Genomic DNA, 7052 nt, shown 5'->3' with positions numbered 1-7052 from the left:
CCAAGCACGGGCAGCAGCTCCGAGAGCGCGGGCTGCGGCGAGGGGCGCGAGCGTCACGGCGAGCCGCGCCCTCCCCGCCCTCCTCCACCGCCCCTCGGGGCCGCCCCACCCCGCAGGGGTCCCACCGCCCCCCAAATTCCACCGCCCCCCAAATTCCACCGCCCGCAGGGGCCGCCACACCCCGCGGGGGTCCCACTGCCCCTCTCAGCGCTCCGCCGCTCGCCGCCGGCAGCGAGGGGCCCGGGGGTCTGCGGGCAGCGCCTCCGAGCCCGAGCCGCGTCCGAGGGGTCCACAGGGAGCTGCGCTCCGGCCTCGCCCCGTCCGGCCTTGAGTCTGGGGCAGAGCGAAGGGTTTGGCCACGGAGGGCTCGCCCGTGGTGCCAGGTTCTTGGTGCCAGGTGCCGCGGTATCCAGGTGCTATGTGGTGTCTCGGCACTTAGAAGGTGAATTGGAGCTTGCTCCTCCGCACCTTTTTTCTGCTGTGACAATTTCTTTTTATTCCCACTGATTCCCAGGATCTCTGTGCCGGGCTGTGTGAGCACCGGGCTCGCCCTTCAGCAGGGCAGATGGCCATACCAGTTACGGGAATGGTTTGCAAGGGCAAAGCTCAGACCCACACACAGTTCCTGCCTTCAGAGCCAGTTCACTGAACTCCTTTGTCTGATGACCTTTCCACTATGAAGTCACGAGTACAACCGAAGATTATAGAGTAAAATGCAGTCTTTAAGCTTTGTAAAGTCATCACCCCTGCCCCTTCCCCAGTCACTGGTTTCTCAGGAAGAGAGTTGTGTTTCCCTTGTATCAGTTGCAGACATGTCTCCAGAAATATTTATAACCCTGTGATACCAAATGGAGTTTTGGAGTGTCTGTTTTATTACTTGTTTGTGAGGTGCAGGGCTGATGTTCACATTTGTGAGTAAGAAATGAAAATGGGAACAGATTGTTTTGCTTCATTGCATCTAATCCCTCTAAACTCCTCAAGTTCCTTGCATCCATGATATTTGGCTAGTATGTGCTCAACCCCTCTGTAGGATACAGGAGATAAAAGTGAAAAAGTGGGTATTTTCCTTTTGTATTGAATCAAACATAATCATACAGCCACTATTCTAGTATGAACAATGAGAAAAATGGCCTGGAACAACAAATTCTGCAGCAATTGCTGTTGCCTGTTTCTGATCCCTCTGTGACCTAAAATGCTTTTTACTAGAGCATTTACTAGAGCAAGAATGATTTTAACAGTCAAGATTTTTAGGGGCATTAACTAATGTTCACCAATGAGTTCTGTGTGCTCTCTGAAAATCAGACAGCAACAGAGAAGATACTGCTTCTCCTGCTTTACAGGAAAAAATAGATAATTTTTGTCTGGAAAGATTTAAGGATTTTCTTCTGAATCACACTTTTCCACCAGAGAAGACAGTACAAAATTCCCTGTCTAAATTACTGGTGGCTCTTTCTTTACATAGGTCAACAGGAAGGGTTTTGTTATCAAGTTAAGTGGCTTCCTTGCCACTGCTTCTCTTCCTTTAAAACTTATCATTGGCTTACTCTTAAAACTCCAGCACAGTTTTCTAATATCAGCGGCTTCATTTCAAAGTAGTTATTTTTTGCTGGTGGGCTCTTTTTTAAATTGCTTTAAAGTACTTCTAAGCCTGCCATTCTGATGGCAACGAGCTCTCTGGTACAGCAACATGTTCGCTGAATGGTTAGGAAAGCTCAGTCATGTGAGTTCAGGATTTGAAGGTTTTGCTCTGCTCTGCTTTTACTCTGTGTTCAAGCTCGAATTCCTTTCTATAGGCACCCCCTCTCCATGCATAGCTGAAGCAAAGCCAGAGCTTTGATTTTACTGAAGGCTTAAGTCCACTTAATTTGCTGAGAAGTCATTGAGTGAGGGTGCTGCACTTGCACCCTCCTTGCCAAGAACACCCCTGAAGATAGGCAACAAACAAACAAAAAAAAGCCCCCAATATCCTTTCATGAGGAACCATGAGCTGCCTGTCTGCATGCTTGACCCAGCACAGAAATGCAGGCAGCCAGAGGAGGTTTTGGCTCAGCATTGCTGGCTGCCAGGCCTGGGCTGTTGCAGTGTGAGAGAGCTTCTGTGAAGCTGAGGTCGGTCGGATATTAGTGCAGATTCAATGTCTGCTGCTGCATTTTTTGGCTGCTGTTAGGGTTAAGTTCTACTCTCCAGTAGTAAAAGTAATGAATAAATAAATTTTTCAGAGCTTCTTAAGGAGAGAGATGGGTGACTGTTTGCTAACACTAATGCTCCACCAGTGCAAAAGGGCTCCTATGGCTGCCTGAGCACAGCCCTCAGAAAGGGTAAGGGAGCATCAAACTACAGCAGCTGCTGCTCCTTTCCCAGTGACCAGAATCCAGTGTGAGCTGGCTGCAATGCTCTGAACGTCCCACACAACTGAGGACAGGGACTTGGTTTGCTGCCCAACAGAGCAAAAGGAGCTTGGACTGTCTAGAAGTGTGACTCCAGCTGTGTGCAATTTAGGGGGCAGGTGGGAGTGAAAATGTTTATTGGGATCAGCTGTTGTATCTCCACAAAACAGGTACTCATTTTCTTGTGAGGAGAGTGGGATTCCAGTACAAGACCAAGGAGTTTTTCTGTAAGCAGAGCGTTTGCTTTGGCTTGTTGGAAAGGTTTTTTTTCTTCAACTTTTTTCACAATTTGAGCAGACAGACCATGGATAGTGAGGGAGAAAAGCAGGTGAGTTTATCAGAACTTAAGGGGGGTATTAGTCCTTGTTGGTGGGATCACTCTTTAGATAAAAGAGATATGGGGATGACATGATGAATTCATGACTAGCTTAAAATAGTAAAAAAGTATTATTTATGGTGTGAGGTCCAGTCTTTATGGGAGAAGGGAAGGGTGGCATAGATCCTTGTAAGGAATCTGTGGTTAACTTAGATATAGGTGATTATACCTGTGTAGTAATCCTGAGTTTCTCTGGCTTACCTAATTATAAACACACTTTCAATTTTTCTTATAACTCAAGCTGCCACCTACTGTTTTAATCACAGTGATTAAAACAGATCAGTGTCTGCATCATCCTTGCCTTGTGGTTTTGGTTTTTGGGATTTGTTTTTTTGGTAGAGCTCGGTATAAAAATATTCTAGTCTGGGTTTTGATGAGGATGCTCAGGCAGCCACAGGGCTGATATGAGGGCAGCTTGATGTTAGCTGTACCTCAGTGTTCTGGCTCTTGCCCCAGGATGTAGAGCCTGTGCCCAGCTGTTCTTTTCTTCTGTGACAGCCTGTGCATGCACACACCACTTATGCTCCCAGTCACAGGGCCTAATGTGTGTGTGCTGGGAAACAAAATAAGTGAAGATGTTTTCATCCTCAAAACATGGCCCAAACCTCAGTATTGTTGTGATAATCTGGTATTATCCCTGTTTGGCAGAAAAGCAGTTGAGGATGAGCAAGGCACTGACTACTTGGCCTGCTGCTGCAATGGGAGGCTGCATCAGGACTGTTCAGAAGGTCAGTTTCCACACTCCTTTTCTTCTGTTTGTGCAGCTCCTGTGGCATCTCTGGAGTGTAAAATGGTGGCCTTTAAAAGAGCTGATAGAATAAATTCTCTTACCCTGAGGTGCTCAGATACCAACCTAAGGTGATGAGATAAATACTTTACTGTTGCAAAGTTAAAATGAGTCTCTTCAGTGTAACTCCATTATTCTTCATTTAAAAGATAAATATACCGTCATTGTCAGATCAGATATTCCCCTTTGTCAGCATTTCATGGCTCACTTCTTGGGTCTAGATAGATTAATGATAGCTGTTTAATATTCTTTCCTTCATAACCACCAATTTGAGAGTTGCCAACTCTCATGATGGCTGCTGTTCTTCTTAAAGCATCGGCTTGATGTGCATTAGCCACACAAGAATTAGAGCTTGCTTTCTCTTTTTTCCAAATAAATAGTTGTAAAGAAAGCTTGAAAATGAGAATCTGAGCATCTAATGCTGGAGACAAATAAGCACATGACAATATTATTTTCAAGCTAATCTCATGATTTAAGAAAGGGGTGATAAATGCATTCGTGGCTTAAGAAGAATGTCCAAGGGAAGGATTTGATTTCTGACCCTTAGCTCCAAGATCCAAATGCTCTTGCTGGGAATATCTCTGAAGACCACTGGAAGATACAACTAAAGTGCAATTCCTAGTGACAACCAGGAAAACTGCTGAGCTGAGGAATGATTTGTGGTAGCTGGTGCAGGCTGGTGTGAATCAAATTTATTCTAAGTCTCTTGGCCTTTGTGTTCTGACCTTGCACGTGTGACAAATAGTTTTTGTAGACTCTAAGCTGTGCAGTAGTGAACACTATATGTTTTTAGGTAGTCCATAATTAGACTTGAGTGTTAATTATAAGTGAGCTAAATGCAGGGAGCTTCCAGCTTTTCAATAGTGCTGTCTGTCTGCCTTCAGAATAATTTCAGCCACCAGGAGTGAGCAACATAGTTATTTTTGGCATGTGGACCATGGAAGCATTCAGATGATATAATCAAAGAGAGTGTGGGGAGTTGTTGAGACTGCTCTTCTGTGTGGATTGCAGTTGTGGAATATTTGTCATGCATGTTGAGGAGTACAGTCATCACCTGTGGCAGTGTGGCTCATGGCCAGATAAAGGTGTATCTAATGGGTAACCACAATGTCAAAAAAGCTAAAAACTACTTTGCAGAATGTTTTTTCTTGGTGGTTCTCAAGTGAATTCAAGTTCAAGAGAATGCCTGCTTAAAGGAGGATGTATTAATTTTAGTTGAAGAAAATTGAATCTGTTCATTTTGGTGCCTGGGGGTTTCTATTTTTCTAGCAATTCAAGTGTACAAAATTGCACCTTCCATCTTGAGGCCCAGTGACCTCCATCACTTCATCTGCTGCCTATGTGGTAAAGTTCTACAGCAGTTCTCATGGTCTTAGCTTGCTCATCAAGTGGTTTGTTTGTCTACTTAGGACATGGAAGGAATCTCTCAAACTGAAAATGAAACCTGTCTCAGATTAAATGTTTTTGAGATTTAAGTAAGTAAGAATTTCTCCATTATTATTTGAGTGCTGCTCCGTGTTAACTGCTTTCCTTTGGTCAGAAGTTCTCATTAAGACAATTGGGATATATTGTGAATGTCAGCGTTTGTGGTATCATGAAACTGATGGTGGTTAACTAGATTGATCACAGCAGAAAATCTTGCCACAAAGGCTTGCTACACTCATATATAATACCTACATATACCCAGAGAGTAGGGCTATTGCCAGTAATAATACTGTAGAGAGGCTTCTTTGTGTAGTTCTTGTTTTGTGTCTCAATAGTGCCTTTAGAACATCTTAAGGCTGTGAAGCTCAAAAGATTGCACACAGTCTAAAAAGATTTCAAATAGAGCCAGCCTCCTTCAAGCACCTAAGTCAGGTGTTTGAATGCAGGATGGCCAAAGAATGGAGCAAAATGATGGGGCTTGTGAGGGGTGTCCTATGGATAATAGTAATATTGCACCATGATCACTTCATGTTGCTCTATTCCATCCCTCCAGGGGTTTATGAATAGCCCAGATATAAATCCACTTCTATTTCTACAGGGTTATTCCAGGGGTCAGGTAAATACACCATAACACATAAATGGGAGTAGATACTGGCAATGAGTGAATAACGGATTTCTTTACTAACACCTTGGGTGGATTGTTTTCTTGATTGGTGCTTTGTTTTCCTCCCATCCCTCAACTATTCAAAGTCTGTTTTCTGTGGACAAAAGAGAAACAGAGCAGAAAATTCCTTCATTGCCTGCAATTTCTAAGCTTCTCTTTTCTGTCAGTTTTATGCACCAAGGAGTTCTGGTCTCTGTGATTTTTGCTTCCACTTGCTTTTTTTCCTCTTCCTGGTGACACAAACACTTCAACCAACTATTGTGCTTGTACATACACTGGAGTATAAGCTTGGGTTTTCCCACTCTTTGAAGCCTATGTTTGCTCTGAAATTTTTTACTTCAGTTCTTGCTCTGGCTGTCTTGAGGCTTGGCTTCATCTGCTACCTGCTGTCCTTTCAGTGTACCTCTCTTGAAGCATTTTGGAGAGCAAGATGTGTGTTGAAGGCTGTGTGTCACAGCCTCTGTGATCTCAGTGCATCTGCTGGGTTTGTTGAAGTTTTGCTGTTTTTCATTGCATTGCTAATGAAACAATCTACCTGCTCTGGCAACTTCCGGCTGACCTTGAATTTGCAAGTACTTGGGCATTTATATGCTACATAAATAAAATGAAAATTATTATTCTTATTATTAAAATATTATTCTTATGGTTATTGCCTGCAAATTCTATAATCTCAGTTATATCTCAGGAGATAAACTCTCAGTACATAAGTGTCTGTGTAAACAACATCAAAACATGTTTTCTCCAATGTGATTGCTTCTTTTCATGTATTCCTATAACTGAACAAGCATTAGAAAAAGAATTATTATTGACATAATAGAAAAGGGACACATTTAATTCTAGCCTATAGGCTACCAAGTTGTTTTAGCAGGTACTAACATTATTTACAATGTAATAGATGATGTTGATTTGAGGATGTTTCTCTGTTTCAGAAATGGATTGCTACAAGACAATGTGTTGCAAAACTCTACTCCTGCGTGCATCATTCTAGAGGAGACTTCTTTCATTTTAAAGCACCTTCAGTTTTTGGTGCAGTAACTGTGGTACTAAGCCTTTGTCACTTTGTGTGCATTGTGGGATGTTCCGGTAAATTCTTTTTTCCTCCCTTCATTCCTGTGCAGCCTTAGGGGTGAAGCTGACAGGGCAAAATTATCTTGGTTGCTTTTTAGATGTGCTTTTGCTTAGGAGGAGAAAATAAAGGTGGAGAGCAGTTTTCTCAGGAGCTGGGGCAGAGGCCTTTGTTGCAACCTGGCTGGACAGGAAAGCATAAGCCTGTTCTGCAATGAAGGGGGCTGTTTGGGGCATCAAACTGAAGAGAACAACCTTCTGGTAAAACATAAATGAACAGCTGTATGCAAAAAGATGGTCTAGATAGATAGCTCTGTGAACCTGGAGTTTATGAAAACTGGCAGAAAT

This window comes from Sturnus vulgaris, chromosome 13 (genome assembly GCF_052056855.1).
Source record: "Sturnus vulgaris isolate bStuVul1 chromosome 13, bStuVul1.hap1, whole genome shotgun sequence".
Classification (NCBI taxonomy): domain Eukaryota; kingdom Metazoa; phylum Chordata; class Aves; order Passeriformes; family Sturnidae; genus Sturnus; species Sturnus vulgaris.
Note: the sequence above shows the minus strand (reverse complement) of the source record.